The sequence below is a fragment of the Delphinus delphis genome, chromosome 16 (genome assembly GCF_949987515.2).
Source record: "Delphinus delphis chromosome 16, mDelDel1.2, whole genome shotgun sequence".
In the NCBI taxonomy this organism is placed as follows: Eukaryota; Metazoa; Chordata; class Mammalia; order Artiodactyla; family Delphinidae; genus Delphinus; species Delphinus delphis.
The window spans coordinates 83,513,304-83,530,137 of NC_082698.1; the positions used below are offsets into that span (position 1 = coordinate 83,513,304).

Genomic DNA, 16,834 nt, shown 5'->3' on the forward strand with positions numbered 1-16,834 from the left:
CAAATCTAACTCCAGAAGGGAGTTGATCTGAACATCCTCGGTCTGTATGGGCTTGGTTCAATGCTTTTATTTCACGCAAAGCAACCGCTGAGGAAGGATAGCCATCTCCTTTGTGCCCAGGAGCCCCTGGCCCCTCCAGAGACGTTTGGAGCTATTTATAAATGTGACACACGATGATGCCTGCCTTGGCAAGCGGGTCCTACAGAACTTGAGGTTTGGGGAGGTCGGAACAGATACCCCAGTCTGAATCTAGCCATGATGTCATTTGCCTTCTAATTCCAGGTGGTCTGCTGCCCGGGGAAGCCATCTGAGCCCTTGAGGGAAGCAGGGCCCCATGGGAAATTTTGGTCCCTGAGGACCCCCGCTGGTAGGTTGGGAGACGTCTGGACCTGTAACAGGTCCTGGGGTGGGAAGGCTCCAGCACTCCATTTCGGCAATTTATGCCCCCAGAGAAGTTCTCACGCATTTTAATGGAAGTCAGTTTCCCTCTGCCTCACCGTCCTCTGCCTTGTCCTTTTAGGCAACAGCACAGCCCAGGGCAGAGCAAGATGCTTTAACCACCCAGACCCCAGACCCAGATAATCTACAGCTGGGCCTTCTGAAGATGCTCCTGGATGTAAATTGGAACCGTTTTTTTTTTTTTTTTGGCGATTTTTAAGGCCTCATTGAGAATAGTAGAAATGACAAAAAGATTAGAATCAGATCAACATTTTTTTAAGGAAAATATAATAGATCCTAAGAAACTGTATGTCTGCTTGGCATTGCTTCCCAGAAAACTCCTGGGATTCATTGTTGAACATACGGTTTGTGACTGTCATGCAAAGCACACAGAGGTGGCTGGGGGTCTGCGCTAGCTCAGAAAGTGCAGGTCATGCCAGCCTGGCACCCCTTCTCCTTCAGATCGTGCTGTTCAGTTAATACCTCAGGTGGAGCACATAGAGAGTATTTTTCTTATTTCATAAAATATGAAATATAAAGTATGAAGTAGATCAGATCAATGAATAAAATACCAACCAAGATGAATATCAAGTTTGGATTTCAAATTTTAAATATGAAAAAAAGAGTGGATATATGTATAACTGATTCACTTTGCGGTACACCTGAAACTAACACAAGATTGTAAATCAACTATATTCCAATAAATATTAAAAACAAAACAAAACAAAAATTTTAAGTACGGGAGAAACGTTTTGGCAATTCATGGGAAAAATAACTGGGGAGCTGTTAAATAAACCACAGTGTGGCGTGATTAAAAAGCACACATAAACCTGCCCGCCTGCCTGAGCAGCTATGTCCTGCTTGAGGGTGGGTTCTGTTCACATTGTCACATCTGTTCCTACACCAGTGCCAGCCACACGCTGGGGCCTCAGCCGTCTCTGGCGGTTCCTGCCTCAGCCCTCGTGGGCTGCAGGGAGAGGGACAGCCCTGACCCCAAGGTGGTTCCCAAAGGCTGGGAGGAGAAACGCTTGGTGTCCCCTGAGAGAGGCAGTGCAGCAGCTGGAGGACCGAAGGCCTGCACTGAGTTTAGGGACAAGTCGGTGCTCGCCCAGGTGACAGCAGTCGGAGGGGCTCCAGGTGGAGCCGTGCAGAGGAGCCCGTTTGCAGGTCCAGGTGGCTGACCTTGGCAGACACAGTGCTCAGCGAACACCCACGGGCTCCTCTACATGTTCCTCTGCGGTTGGTTGACCAGATGACCATGTGACCAGATCTCACGGCCACGGATGTTACGAGCTGGTGTGTCTCCTCCATTCCTCTGAAATTATGGAATATATATGTACATATATAATCTCTGTCCCCGGTTCCAGTCACAGAACTCCTAAAATCCAGGTAACTTCCCAAGTGGTAAGAACACTTGGAACATCCTTTGTTCTAATATTTGGTCTCTGACTTTGGTTCCTGACACAGATCTCTTAAATCCTGTGGAATTTCTTGGGCGATAGGCATGTCTGCTGTTCTAATGAGGCGACTTTTGGTGGGTTCCTGGGTGGCTTCCAGATGCCGGCTGGTCACGAGAAAGGTCAAGCCATTCTAATCATGCTTAGAATGTTCAGCCCTACCCCTGCATCCTCCGGGAAGGACAGAGAGCTGGAGATGGAGTTAATGATTGATCTTGCCTATATGATAAAGCCTGTATAAAGACTCCCAGAGTGTGGGGTTCTAAGAGCTTCCGGGCTGATGAACACATCTACGTGCAAGAAGGTAGTGCCCCCCGAGTCCACAGGGACAGAAACTCCTGCGCTCGGGACCCTTTTGGACCTTGCCTTATGTGTCTCTTCATCTAGCTGTTCATTCATATCTTCTACTGTCTCTCTTTTATTTTTTGTTTTGTGGTACGCGGGCCTCTCACTGTTGTGGCCTCTCCCGTTGCGGAGCACAGGCTCCGGACGCGCAGGCTCAGCGGCCATGGCTCACGGGCCCAGCCACTCCGCGGCACGTGGGATCTTCCCGGACCGGGGCACGAACCCGCGTCCCTTGCATCGGCAGGCGGACTCTCAACCACTGCGCCCCCAGGGAAGCCCCTATCTCCTTTATAACAGACCAGCAAATGTTTCCCTGAGTTCTGTGAGCCATTCTAGCAAATGATCAGATCCAAGGAGGGGCTCATGGGAACCTCTGATTTGCAGCCAGGTCGAACAGAAGGTGGGGGTCACCTGGGGACCAACTACAGGTTCTTGGCATCTGAAGTGGTGGCAGTCTTGTGGGACTGAGCCCTTAACCTGTGGGGTCTGATGCTAAACTTCAGGTAGACAGGGTCAGGGCTGAATTGCTGGACACGCAGCTGGTGTCACAGGTTTTCTTGATGTGTGGAAAACCTACATTTCCGGTGTCGGGAGCATTGTGAGTGAGTGGTATCGTAAGAGTGAAGGTGAAACACGCAGGGAATGATTTTCTCCAAGGAAACCCTCCCTTCCCTTCTCCTTGTGTCCTGGAAGCTGTGTGTCACGATGGCCGTGTCACAAGGTGAAGGGATCTGGTATCTCTGACTCATGCTGGGAGGACAGTCCCTCTTTGTTTGAGTGAGAAATAGACTTCTATTGTTTTTAATACTGAGACTTTTAAAATTGAAGTAGAGTTGATTTACAATGTTGTGTTAATTTCTCTTGTACAGCAAAGTGAGTCAGTTATACATCTATATACATTCTTTTTCATATTCTTTTCCATTATGGTTTATCATAGAATATTGAATATAATTCCCTGTGCTATACAGTAGGACCTTGCTGTTTATCCATCCTGTATATAAGAGTTTGCATCTGCTAATCCGAAACTCCCAATCCATCCCTCCCTCACCCGCCTCCCCCTTGGCAACCACAAGTCTGTTCTCTATGTCTGTGAGGCTGTTTCTGTTTTGTAAATAAGTTCATACGTATCATTTTTTTAGATTCCACATGTACGTGATATCATATGGTATTTGTCTCTCTCTGTCTGACTTACTTCACTTAGTATGATAATCTCTAGGTCCATCCATGTTGCTGCAAGTGGCATTATTTCATTCTTCTGTATGGCTGAGTTGTAAATACTGAGATGTTTGAATTTGTCTACTATAGAAGCTGGTGGCTCCTTGTTCTGTCTAATACACTGACCAAGTAGGAAGTGTTTCCAGATGTGATGAAAGGCAGCCTGCTCAGATTTCCCTACTTTTCTAGAGAGTGAGGATTGTCACCTTGGTTTCGTCTATCTGCTTTACTTGTTCAAGCTCCCTTGGTCAGATTGTTTTTAATAAAAGGCTTCTGCTGTTTTTTCAAAAGGCATAAAATAAATGAAATTTTCTAGCATTTATGGCGGGCTTGTGAAGCCCCCAGTGTGCATCTTGCTTCGTCCTCCCAGCAGCCCTACGACACAGGTGCTGTTACCAGCCCCATTTTTCAGGTTCAGAAGCTGAGGTGACAGAGGCAGGTGGCTCCCCTGGGCACAGTGGGGGTAGGTGGGGAGCTAGGTTCTCAGCCCTAGTCCAACTGACTGCAGAGCCCTCTCTCCTAATGGCTAAGTGACTCCGCTGATCTCATTTATCCTCCACCAATGCTTGAGTCCCCAACAAGTGTCTTCCGTAGTCTCTCTGGTAGAGCCCTCAAACACATTTCTGGTCCATTTTAATTTGCCAGAAAGTTCTTTATCCTGAGGTGAAATCTGAGTCCCAGACCTCCAACAGATGAATCATGAAGCATTCATGTGTCATCGTTCTCCTCTACACTGTATTCTGTATGCACCTTTCTATTTTAAGAAGACAGAGAGTCTGCACAGGAAAAGGGAAGAGCTAAAGGAGAGTTTCCAACCAGCCATCCATTGCAGAGAGAGGCATCACACGACAGAACTGATGAGTATTATGTAGTGCATTTCAAAGTCATGGTGAGGGATGAAGGGTGATGTTCACCATTGGTCTCAGGATCTTGTGCCGTGCTTTATTGCTATTTGAACATCCTGTACATAGAAATTATTTTTCAAAACATCTTTATCATGAACCATAGATAGTATTCTTCGGAATCATCTTTGGGGTTTATAGCAGGTGGCTCTCGCAGAATGTAATATATTTTCTTCCATGTGAATGAGTCAAATGAAGGAGTGGATTCTGCAGCTCTGTCAGTAAAGGTATGATCTTGGGACACTCACTTCCCTTCGCTAGGGCCTTGTAACTGTGCTCTCAGCTTTCAGGACTAATGGGCTGTGGTGTAAGGAATATCTAGGCAGCCTCTGAATTTCAGAGGACCCATGAGGGAATATTTTTTATATTTAATCCCACCTCCACCGCTCCCAAACCCCACCAACAGGGATTCTAATTTAACGTTGCAGCCTTGATCAGAAGGCTCAGATACTTTTCCTCTACTATCTATGCTTTTTAATCAAGATTTCTTGATGACCTGTGTCCGTGTGTTTAATCTCTAGTAGTGAGAATTTAGGGAGCACTGTTCACAAGACCACCTTCCCTTTGGACACTTGAGTTTGGTAATTCTCTAGAAGGAGTCACAGAACTCATTGAAAGCTGGTATACTCATGGTTACAGTTTATAACAGCAAAAGGGTGTAGATTAAAATCACATAAGTGGAGAAGCACATGGGCAGAGTCCAGGAGGGAGGGCTCCTGACTCGGGCCTTCCAGTCTCCTCTCCCCATGGAGCCATGAACAGTGCTAACTCCTCCCAGCAATTATGTGTGACAGTACGCGGGGAATATTGCCAACCAGGGAAGTTCACCCAGGCCTTGGTGTCCAGAGCTTTTATTGGAGCTCCAGGGTCAACTGTCCGCGTGGCTGACCTCAGTCTCTAAACCTTCTGGAGGTTGAGCTGATACTGCATGACTCAAAAGCCCCCCACCATCAACACATTGCTAGACACTCCGGTGCAGTCCAAAACCCCAGGTCAACAAATGCCCCACTCATTGTAGGGCATTCCAAAGGCTTAGAAGTTACCCACCAGGGGGTGAGGGCAAAGGTCAGCCCTCCTATTGGTCCATGTTAAAATTCTTACTACATATGCAGAAATGTTTTCTTTTGGATAAGCTTGCAAACACCAGTCTTTTTTTTTTTTAAATCTTGTTTTCTGTTTGAGACAAAACAATCAACGGCTTCATCCACAGTAAATGCACTTTGAACGCCTGCTCTTGTGCTTGGAGGATCCTGTGTTAACTGCTGACATATTTTACCTTGCCATACCCCAGCCATGTCTTCTCTATCAACAGCTCACGGCATTTGTGCTCCAGCAGCACAAATGGATGGAGTTGTGGAAGGGTTACCACCCCTTGACCACAGAGTGCTCAGGGCTCAACCTGGCTTCTGACCAGTACTGTTATTTTGGTCGTGGTTGCCAGTTCCCAGCGTTCTGAAAAGAAGGCATGATGAGATGCAGAACAATGTCAGCAGACTCAAAATCTGCAGTTGATTTTTCACTGTCACTCGATTCCCTTTCACATACCCGTTTTCTCCTTCTCTCCAGGCTCAGAAAATGGGCAACACCCTGGCTCCACAAGGCTAAGACCTCTGCCTGTGCGTGAGGTCTCATTTATCCCACTTTTAGCCCCTTTCTCTCCTCGATTTTTCCCCTTCTCCAAATATGAACAGGTTACTCCTGTCTCTGAGAAACATTTTTATTTGACCTAATTATATCCCAATTTTCTGCTAGAGTTATTTATTTGTTTGTTTATTAGATTAAACACAAGCCAAAGACTTATTTAACTCATGATTGAAGGAGCCAGTGAACTGAGAGAGCTGTTTCAAGGGACTATGGGAGATACAGAAGTATTTATAGGCACAGAAAGAATGCTGGAAGAAGATTACAAAATTCCATACAAATTGGTTAATGTTCTATAGCGGAATAATAACTTTTGGAGTCTTCTGTAAGGTATAAATCATTTGCATCTCTACAGGACAAAATTCTTTGGATAACAATAATTTGTGAGTGATATTAGCAAAATTATTTTGTACCTATTTCTTTTTTTTTTTTTTTTTTTTTTTTGCGGTACGCAGGCCTCTCGCTGCTGTGGCCTCTCCCGTTGCGGAGCACAGGCTCCGGACACGCAGGCTCAGCGGCCATGGCTCACGGGCCCAGCCACTCCGCAGCATGTGGGATCCTCCCGGACCGTGGCACAAACCCGTATCCCCTGCATTGGCAGGCGGACTCTCAACCACTGTGCCACCAGGGAAGCCCTGTACCTATTTCTGTTAAGCCACATACAAAATATCTTTTCTGATCACAATGGAATAAAACTAGAAGTCAATAACAAAATGAAAACTGGAAAATTCACAAATATATGGAAATTAAACAATACTCTCAAACAACCAATGGGTCAAGGAAAAAGTTACAAGTGAAATTAGAAAATATCTTGCAAGAAATGAAAATGGAAACAAAACATAATTATGGGAGGCCAAAACTTATGGGAGGCAGCAAACACAATGCTAAGAGGGAAATCTCTAGCCATTAACACATTTAAAAAGGAAGATCTCAATTCAACAACCTAACTTTACAGTTGAGAAAAAGAAGAAAGAACTAAACCCAAAGCTAACAAAAGGAAGGAAGTAATAAACACTAGAGTGGAGATAAGATAGAGAATAGAAAACAATAGAAAAATCCGTGAAACCAAAAGTTGGTTCTTGAAAAAGATGAACAAAATTGACAAATCTTTTTTTCTATATAAATTTATTTATTTATTTATATTTATTTTTGGCTGTGTTGGGTCTTCATTGCTGTGCACGAGCTTTCTTTTAGTTGCAGTGAGCCGGGGCTACTCTTTGTTGCAGTGTGCGAGCTTCTCATTGTTGCGGCTTTTCTTGTTGTGGAGCACGGGCTCTAGGCACACGGGCTTCCGTAGTTGTGGCATGTGGGCTCAGTAGTTGTGGCTTGCGGGCTCTAGAGCTCAGGCTCATTAGTTGTGGCGCATGGGCTTAGTTGCTCCGCGGCATGTGGAGTCTTCCCAGGCCAGGTCTCGAACCCATGTCCCTTGCACTAGCAGGCAGATTCTTAACAACTGCGCCACCAGGGAAGCCCAAAGTTGACAAATCTTTAGCTAAATCGATTAGGAAGAAAAGAGGAGAGAAGAAAAGTCAAGTTACAAAAGTCAGAAATGAAAGTGGGGCCGTTACTACTTATTTTATAGGAATAAAAAGGATTATAAGAGAGTAGTAGGAACAATTGTATGTCAACAAAGTGAATAGCCTAGGTGAAATTTACAAATTCCTAGAAACACACAACCAACTGAGACTGAATCATGATGAAACAGGACATACAAATAGACCTCTAACTAGTAAGGAGATTATATCAGTAATCAAAAATCTTCCAACACAGAAAAGCCCTGGGTCAGATTGCTTCTCTTGTGAATTCTACCAAACATTTAAAGAGGGGTTAACACCAATCCTTCTCAAGCTGTGCTGAAATATTGAAGAGGACGGAACACTTCCTAACTTGTTCTATGAAACCAGAATTTCTCTGATACCAAAGCCAGACAAAGACATTACAAGAAAAGAAAACTACACGCCTTTACTTTTGAATATTATGTAAAAATCCCTAACAAAATACTAGCAAACCAAAATTAGCAGCATGTTAAAAGGATTATACACTGTGACCAAGTGGGATTGTGGGATTTATTCTCAGAATGCAAGGATGGCTCAACACATGAAAATCAATTAATGTAATACGTATTAACAGAACGAAGGAAACAAATTGTGTGATCATCTTAATTGATTCAGAAAAAGATTTTTGACAAAATTCAACACCCTTTTATGATAAAAAGACTCAATAAACTAGTAATGGAAAGAAACTTCCTCAACATAATAAAGGTCATATATGAAAACCTACAGCTAACATCATATTCAATGGTGAAAGACTGAAAACTTTTTCACTAAGGTCAGGAACAAGAAAAGGATGCCTATTTTTTGTCATTTCTTTTCAGAATAGTGTTGGAAGTTCTAGCCAGAACAATTAAGCAAAATCAATCAATCAATAAATGACATTTAAATTAGAAAGGAAGAAGTAAAATTATCTCTGTTCACAGATGCCATGATCATATATGTAGAAAACCCTAAAGATTACACACAAAAACCTGTCAGAACTAATAAATGAATTCAGCAAAATTGCAGGACATAAAATCAACATACAAAAATCCATAGCGTTTCTATACAATAATAATGACAATCCAGAAAGGAAATTAAGAAAACAATTCTATTTACAATAGCATCAGAAATAATAAAATTCTTAGGAATAAACTTAATCAAGGTGGCAAAGGACTTGTACACTGAAAATTATAAAACATTGCTTAAAGAAATTAAAGAATACACAAATGAATGGGAAGACATCCTTTGTTCACAGATTGAAAAGACTTAATATTGTAAAGATGCCAATACTACCCAAAGTGATTCACAGATTCAATGCAATCCTTATCAAAATCCCAATGATATTTTTCCAGAAATAGAAAAACTCATCTTAAAATTCAAGGAAGCCTGAACAGCCAAAGCAATCTGACAGAGAAAAACAAAGTTGGAGGACTCACAGTTCTGGATTTCAAAACTTATTGCAAAGCTACAGTAATTTTAATAAGTGTGATACTGGCATAAAGGCATATATATCAGTGGAATAGAATAGACAGGCCCCAAATAAACCCTTTCACGTAAATAAACCTTGGCACAAGGGTCCCAAGACCATTCAATAAGGAAAAGACAGATTTCTCAACAAATGGTGCTGAGAAAACTGGATACCCTCATGCAAAAGAATGAAGTTGTACCCTTACCTTACACCATACACAAAAAATCAACTCAAAATATATCAGAGTTAACTGTAAGAGCTAAAACTATAAAACTCCTAGAAGAAAACGGAAAAGCTTCATAACATTGGCTTTGGCAACAATGTCCTGGCTATGCCACTGAAAGCACAAGCAACAGAAGAAAACATACATAAATTGGACTTCATCAAAATTTAAAACTTTGTGCATCAAAGTACACTATTAACAGAGGGAAAAGACAACCTGCGGATTGGGAGAAAATATTTGCAAACCATATATCTGTTAAGGGGTTAATATCCAGAATATATAAAGAATTCCTGCAACTTAACAACGATTAAAACAACCCGATTTAAAAACAGGCAAAATACTTAAATAGACATATCTCCAAATAAGGTATACAAAGGCCAATACGCACATGAAACAACGCTCTGCAGTCTACACTAATGACTGCTAGGGAAATACAAATCAAAACCACTATGCGATGCCACTTCACACCCGTTCGGAGTATCGGCAAGGATGTGGAGAAATTGGAATCCTTGTGCATCGCTGGTGGGATTGTAAAATGGTGAAGCTGTTGTATAAAACACAGAATCACTATCTGACCCAGCAATTCCACTTCTGGGTATACACTCAAAAGAATTGAAAGCAGAGACTTGGACAGATATTTGTACACCCATGTTCGCAGCAGCATTAGTCATAATAGGCAATGGGTGATAATAACACAAATGTCTATTGGCGGATGAATGGATGAACAAAATGTGGTCTACAAAACGTGGAATGTTATTAAGCTTTAAAAAGGAAGGAAATTCTAATACATGCTACAAAATTGATGAACTTTCAAGACATGATGCTAATTGATATGTCAGTCACAGAAGGATAAATACCCTGTGGTTCCACTTATGTGAGGTGGAATTTGACTTAGAATAGTCAAAAGTCATAGAGATAGAAAGCAGAACGGTGGTTGCCAGGGGCTGGGGGAGGAGGGAAAGAGGAGTTAGTGTTTGATGTGTATGGAGTTTGAGAAGATGAAAAAGTTCTGGAGATGAGATTCACAGCAATGTGAACGCACTTAATGTCACTACAATTAAAATGGTAAATTTTGGGTTACATATACTTTACCACAATAAACAATTATTTACATTTTTACAAGTTAACACCAATCCTTACACAAGTTAAAAAATTTTAATCAATAACTAAGCGAGGTACATACCACTAGCGCAGGGTTTCCCAACCTTGGCACTACTGATGTTTTGGGCCAGAAGATTAACTGTTGTGGGCATTGTCCTGTGCACTGTAGGGTGTTCAGCAGCATCTCTGCCCTCCTCCCACTAAATGCCACTAGCACCCTTCTCCCCTTGTGACAACCAAAAATGTCTTCAGACATTGCCAGATGCCACATCTCTATTGGTTGGGAACCACTAATAAGGGTTCTGGAAATTCTGACTTAATCTCTGATATTGAATGTTGTCTAAGCAGCATCAGCTTGGAAGTCTATAGCCATAAACTTATTCCTTGAGCTATCGATCGTTAGAAGTTTCTGGTGGAGTCCTTTGCACCAACATCCTTTAGACCATCATTCTCTGCTGTAATCCAACTTCCAGAGTCTGTAGTTTAGAGCAGAGCAAGTCCATACCTCAGAGGACTGATCTCGTTTATGGTGTGCATGAAATATTGACGTGACTGACTTGAGTTCATAAACAGACAGGTGAGACTATTAAGCACCCCACCCTCACAAAGACTATTATTAACCCCAAGTCTTTACTGTATTTCGTGTGGCTGAGAAAGATTCTCATCATCTTCCTATATGCTTAGACCATAAAGCCAGATTCCTAATCATCGCTGCCGGTGGGGAATAAATTATTGGCCACGTGCAAATCAGAACCAGAAACAAACTAGTCTAAGGACCAGAAATAGAACCAAAAATCATGGGACAGGGGTGGAGTGAAGAGAAACAGAGAGTCAAAGAGGTGAATTCTATTACCACTCGGGATTCACTCCAGGCACCAAGAAAATATGTTCCTGGGCTTACCTGGCCTAGGAGGTGCACCTTTTTGGGCAATGACGTTCTGAAAGTTGGATCCACTTGGACTTCACAATGGGATCTCCAAAACTGTCAAAGTCCCAGATGCATACGTTGAAGCTCCAGCCCCAATGTGACTGGGTTTAGAGTTAGGACCTGTGAGGAAGTGATAAGGGTGCCCTAATCTGTCAGGGCTGGTGTCCTTATAAGAAGAGGAAGAGACACCAGAGCTCTCTCTCCACCACGTAAGGACACAGCAAGAAGGCGGCCATCTACAAGCCAGGAAGAGAGCTCTCAGCAGAATCTCATCACGCCAGACCTTGATCTTGAACTTATAAGCTCCAGAACGGTGAGAAGTAAGTTTCCATTGCTTAAGCACTCCATCTATGGTATTTCGTCATGGCAGCCTGAGCAGACTCATACAGTGTAATCCCCCCAAAGTTGTCAGCATGACTTACAAATACAGGAAGAACATGTGTCCAAGATACATTTAGCCCTTCAATGGGGGCCCAGCGTGATGGGCCTGGATTCATCCCCAAGGCCTGGGGTCATCCTGCTGTGCTGCTTTCTAATTAGAAGACCTACCATCTATCGATTGCTTATTAAATGCAGACACAGTTCTAACTACTTCATAAACTGTAATTTTATCTAATCCACGCAAGAAGTTGCTGTTAAGCTTATTTTATACCTAAGACCACTGATGCACAAAGAAGTTAAATTACTTGACCAGGGTCATGGAGTTAGTGGCAGAGCCAAGATTCAAACTCATGCAACCTGGCCCCAGTGTCCTGTATACTTACCCCCACACCTCGGTGTCTGCACCCTCTCTTCTCTCTGTCTCAGAGTGCCTGGCTGATTATTCCTCTGTTGAATTCCTTTTGTCTTAATCAATCCCTTCTAGCAACATGAGTGTTAACTCTGGAGCCAGCCATACCTGAGTTCCAGTTCTAGCTCTGTTACTTACTAGCTGTGTAATCTTGGTCAAGTTATTTATTAGGTCTAGTCCTCAGTTTCCTCAGCTGTGAAATGGGTGTGATAGTAGATTCTATTTCAAAGAGTTGCTGTGAGAATTAACTGAGACAATGTAAGGAAAATGTCTGATATATAGTGGGCATTTGATGCCAGTTCTATTAGAAAGCTAATCATATATTGTTTTTCTCTTGAATACAGGATAGGGGCTCTTGTTCTGGGGTCCATAAGCCAGCACGGGGAGAGGCTGACAGGCAGGCAAGTGTCTTGTGTGTACCTTTATTTTTTTCTGGGGAGAAAGCCTACAGCTTTTATTATATTCCCAAGAGAGTATGGACCTCCCCGAAAGTTGGGAACCACTGAACTTTGAGTCTGGAGGCTGAGACCGGAGTCCTTCACGTGTCCTGCCCTCAGCACAGCTGGGCCACAGCAGGACCTGGGTCTTTCAGGTCTCCTCCCCTGAGCGCAGCGCTGGGCACACAGAAAGCTTTCAGCAACGAGCCTGGAATTGAATTCCACTGGAATTTAGCAGCTATGTCATGGCCTGGGACAGTGAGGTCCCTGATGTTACCAGCCTGTCCTCATTCCATTCAAAGATGCCCACGGTTAAGAGATTTCTAGATCACATCTCTGGTCCCATAACAATATTTCAAAGCTGGATATCCCAAATGCTGCATTGGTAAAGGATACTGATTACATCAGTCAAGCTGCACTATGACGTTTACTGCTAGCTGACTACTACACGGATGGAGGGGATGACTGTGTGTATGGCAAGTCTCTGTTATCCCTCTCGGCCCTGGCTTCACTGGAGTACCTTAAAATAATAGCAGCTATCATGTAAAGAGTAGAAACAAACTATTCATTTTAATTTTTACCCTTCTACTTGGGGTTTGCTATACCCATCCCCAATTCAAAAAGGATTCATACATACATATATACACACACACACACATATATATATTTATCTTTTGAAGTATAGTTGATTTACAATGTTGTGTTAGTTTCAGGTGTGCAGCAAAGTGATTCATTTATGCATACATATATATGTATCTATGTGTCTATATATGTAGGCATAATGAATAGATATACATATATACATATACAGTATTCATGTATATTTAGATATTGATTTCCAATTAAGGTATTAAATATATCTTATGTGTCTTATATATCTATATGAGATCTGTGTAGTTTTATAGTACACATTTCCTGCAAGTCTCATTGAATTAAAAAGTTCACATTTTACATGAATTCTGGAAAATAAATAACAATTTTCAAACATTTAAAAAAGCATTTAAGTCCGCTTCCAAAATATACATGATACAAAAGGATCAAATCCATAAGAGAGGAAATCAGAGGAAAAGAAAAGAATATAAAATAGAATAAAACTGTGGTATGTTAATGTACAAAATTGGGACACAAATTTGGCTCTATACTTTATAGCAGCTGAAGCAAAGAAACAAACAAACAAACAAAAAACCCCCCAGGATTTCCAGTGTCCAAAATGTAAAAAACTAGTCAGCTTGTCAATAAAAGCCCGAGACGAATTTGTGCCGTGAGTTGTCACAGGGGAAGCGTGGACCAGGTCACCTCCCTTCATGGATCTAACAGTTCCGTCTGCCTGTTTCTGGTCCAGTGCCTCAGGGAAGCTGATGCCCTGACACTAAGTGCAATTCAGAAAAAGCAATTCTGTGAGGCGCCAGAGCAGTACTCTTGAAGTACACTGTTTTCTAGTAAATTGGCTAGAAGGCAAGGGAAAAAAAAAAAGGCTTTGGAATCCTAGAGCAATGGAGAGAGTGCGTATTCATTAGCAAGCCTCCATGAAGGATATTTTCTTTCTCCCCAGCCTGGCGCTGTTCTCTAGGGGGGAAACCTGAAGCGTAGGGAGTCTGTGCTGCTCGACTAAGAATGTCATCCTCTCATGAATATTCTGAAGCCTCAGAAGATGATAGGTATCCTGATGTGCATGGTGCCGGGCTGATGGAGTATGGGCAGTTTGGTTGAGAATGCCTTCAGAAATGCACACAACTAGGCAGCCCAGGGCTCAGCACTCCACCGCACAGAGCAAGACAGCCGGAATTCGAGTCTGGGCACGCCCTCAAGGCAGGCGTGCCGGATGCTGCCGGAGGACACACACGTAGAATTCCGTTCTGACGAATTGCCATGGTAATCACACTGCTTTCTGGATTTGATGGCCTATTATGGAGTAGTCAGGGAATTGGGGATATCTTGGCTTCTCTGTTAGACGGGACCGAGAGCGGGAACAGCAGGCAAGGGGAGTTTTCTGGAGGGAGACAGAGGCACTGCTGGAAGTGGAGGGGGGAGGGAGGGGGAGGGTGGGGGAGAGCTGGGGGGCCGTGCAGGAGAGGCCCTAGAAGATAAGAAGCGGCAGCAGGTGAGAAAGGGCAGAGGACAAGTGTTGCTATGGTCTGAATGTCCATGTCTCCCTAAAATTCATATGTGAAGCCTACTCCCCAAGGTGATGGTATTAAGAGGTGGGGCCTTTGGGGAGCCCTCATGAATGGGATTCCTGCTCTAAGAGAAAAAGCCCCGGAGAGCTCCCTGGCCCCTTTGCCCACCATGTGAGGGCCCAGTCTGTGAGAGAGAGAAAGCAGATTCTCCCCAGAACTCGACCACGCTGGCGGGCACCTTGATGTCAGCGCTGTCAGAAATAAATGTCTGTCGATGATAAGCTGCCCAACTTGTGGTACTGTGTTATAGTGGCCTGATCAGACAGAGACGGGGTCTTCACCTGAGAGCCCGTCCCAGGGCTGAGTAGCTTCTCAGGGAAGAGCTCAGCTGGTGGTCCAGGTCAGGGTCTGTGGCCAGTGGGCGCCAGCACAGAGCCTCTCTTTGCCTCTTCTCAGGAAGTGAAGGACTCCAGGGCTTCCCTGGTGGCGCAGTGGTTGAGAGTCCGCCTGCCGATGCAGGGGACACGGGTTCGTGCCCCGGTCCGGGAGGATCCCACATGCCGCGGAGCGGCTGGGCCCATGAGCCATGGCCACCGAGCCTGCTCGTCCAGAGCCTATGCTCCGCAACGGGAGAGGCCGCAGCAGTGAGAGGCCCGCGTAGAAGGAAGGAGTCAGGACAGACCAGTGTATCGAACGAAGTGCTCGATTGCTCTCAGAGAAATCAACTCTGCTCATTTCAGCAGTAAAGACACATATTTAAAAGTCACTTGGGTGGCTTCCAGAATCTCTGGAAGAGGTCTGGGGCTCTGAGAGGAAGAGCATCAATGGAGACCAATGGGGCTTGCATTGCTGACACCATTGGCTCTGGACACTGGCATTTCTGCAAGCACTGGGGTCACTGCTGCTCCAGGAACTCAGTTCTGAAACTGGCATTTCAGCCAAAGAGAGACCCTCCTGGTCCTTGCTTCTCTGCACCAGCAGACCCTGATTCTAAGCCTGGGGGCAGGAGTATCTGATTAGCAGAGTTTAGGTCTCAGGACTACTCTAGCTGCGAGGGAGGCTGGTGGAAATATAGCATCTGTAGCTTCCACGCTGGGAGATAGGTTTATAAAAAGGGTAGAGGGGATAGGGGACTCCTGAGTCTTGTCTGTGTTTGGAGAGAGAAGGAGAGGGAAAAGGCGAGGGAGGGGGAGGGAGGGAGGGAGACAGAGACAGAGACAGAGACAGAGAGAGGCGAAGTCCAGAGACGAATGGGAAGACCGAGGCTGATGGAGGGAACACCGGCTGGGAGGGGTCAGGAGAGGCAGGAGGCGAGCATATGACATGGAAAGAACAACTTGGGAGGAAGGACGTGTGAAGTCAGGGAAGCTCTTGGAAGATCGCCTCCCTTGGCTCAGAAGGATATGGATTGACACAGGATGGGATGGCACCCTGAGGGGAGGGAGTGACAGTGCCAGGGGCGGCAGGTGGCAGGGCTCTGGAAGTAGGGAGTGCAGGAAGTTCAGCCCAGCAGCCCAGAAGGAGGACAGCCTGCGGCGTTCGCCACTTTGTGAGGCTGCCATCCCAGTGCAGCCAGACTTAGTCAGTAGCAGGCTTCTTATATGGAATCTGTATGTCTAGGTAGCAAATCTCTATTATCTTTCTATGATCTTTCAGGAGTCCGCCATTGACCTTCCTTTCTATTGGCTTCGACTCTCCCTCATGGAGGGGCCCGCCCAGGGTTGCCTCTCACTGAAGGCTCCTTCTACCAAAGTCCTCTCCTCTCCATGCGGGGACACTGCTGCCCGGCCTGTGAGGTCCCTTTGGTGCCTGCCCATTTTCTACTCTCTCTGTTTCTTCTGTGAGCTCCTTAGGCCAGTCCTAAAGTTTCCCTCTTGCTTCAGAAACCAGTTGCAAGTCCACAACATTGGCCACAGTTGTGTCTTGTAATCTCTGCTCGTTGGTCCTGATTCTACCTGCAGAACAAATCGATACCGTCATCCACACGGGCAGTCCTTCAGTGCCGTATGAACAGAGGATTCTCTGGAGGAAAGGTTTACCTCCCCTGATATAGAAATACAACTTTGTAGTTACTGCTTATGATTGTGTTCAGTTTCTTAACAGCCATACTTTACTTATGGTCAAATAGATCCCAGAAGACTTCCCCTCACAAATGCTGTCAGTCGAGATCTTTCTCATCCTGTTATTCTTCCAAACACAAAGATGAATCTATAGATGGGCATATGTTGTTTTGTCTG

The 16,834-nt window shown here is 44.4% G+C and overlaps 1 protein-coding gene across 1 annotated transcript in view; it reads right to left on the minus strand.

Moving 5' to 3' along the window:
- Window positions 1-7,223: 7,223 nt before the first annotated feature.
- RAB4A (RAB4A, member RAS oncogene family) overlaps window positions 7,224-16,834 on the minus strand; it is a 96,944-nt gene continuing 87,333 nt past the window's right edge. The window contains exon 8 of the mRNA XM_060035123.1: window positions 7,224-7,490. The gene's annotated coding sequence lies outside the window, so the exon portion shown is untranslated. The remainder of the gene's footprint in view (window positions 7,491-16,834) is intronic.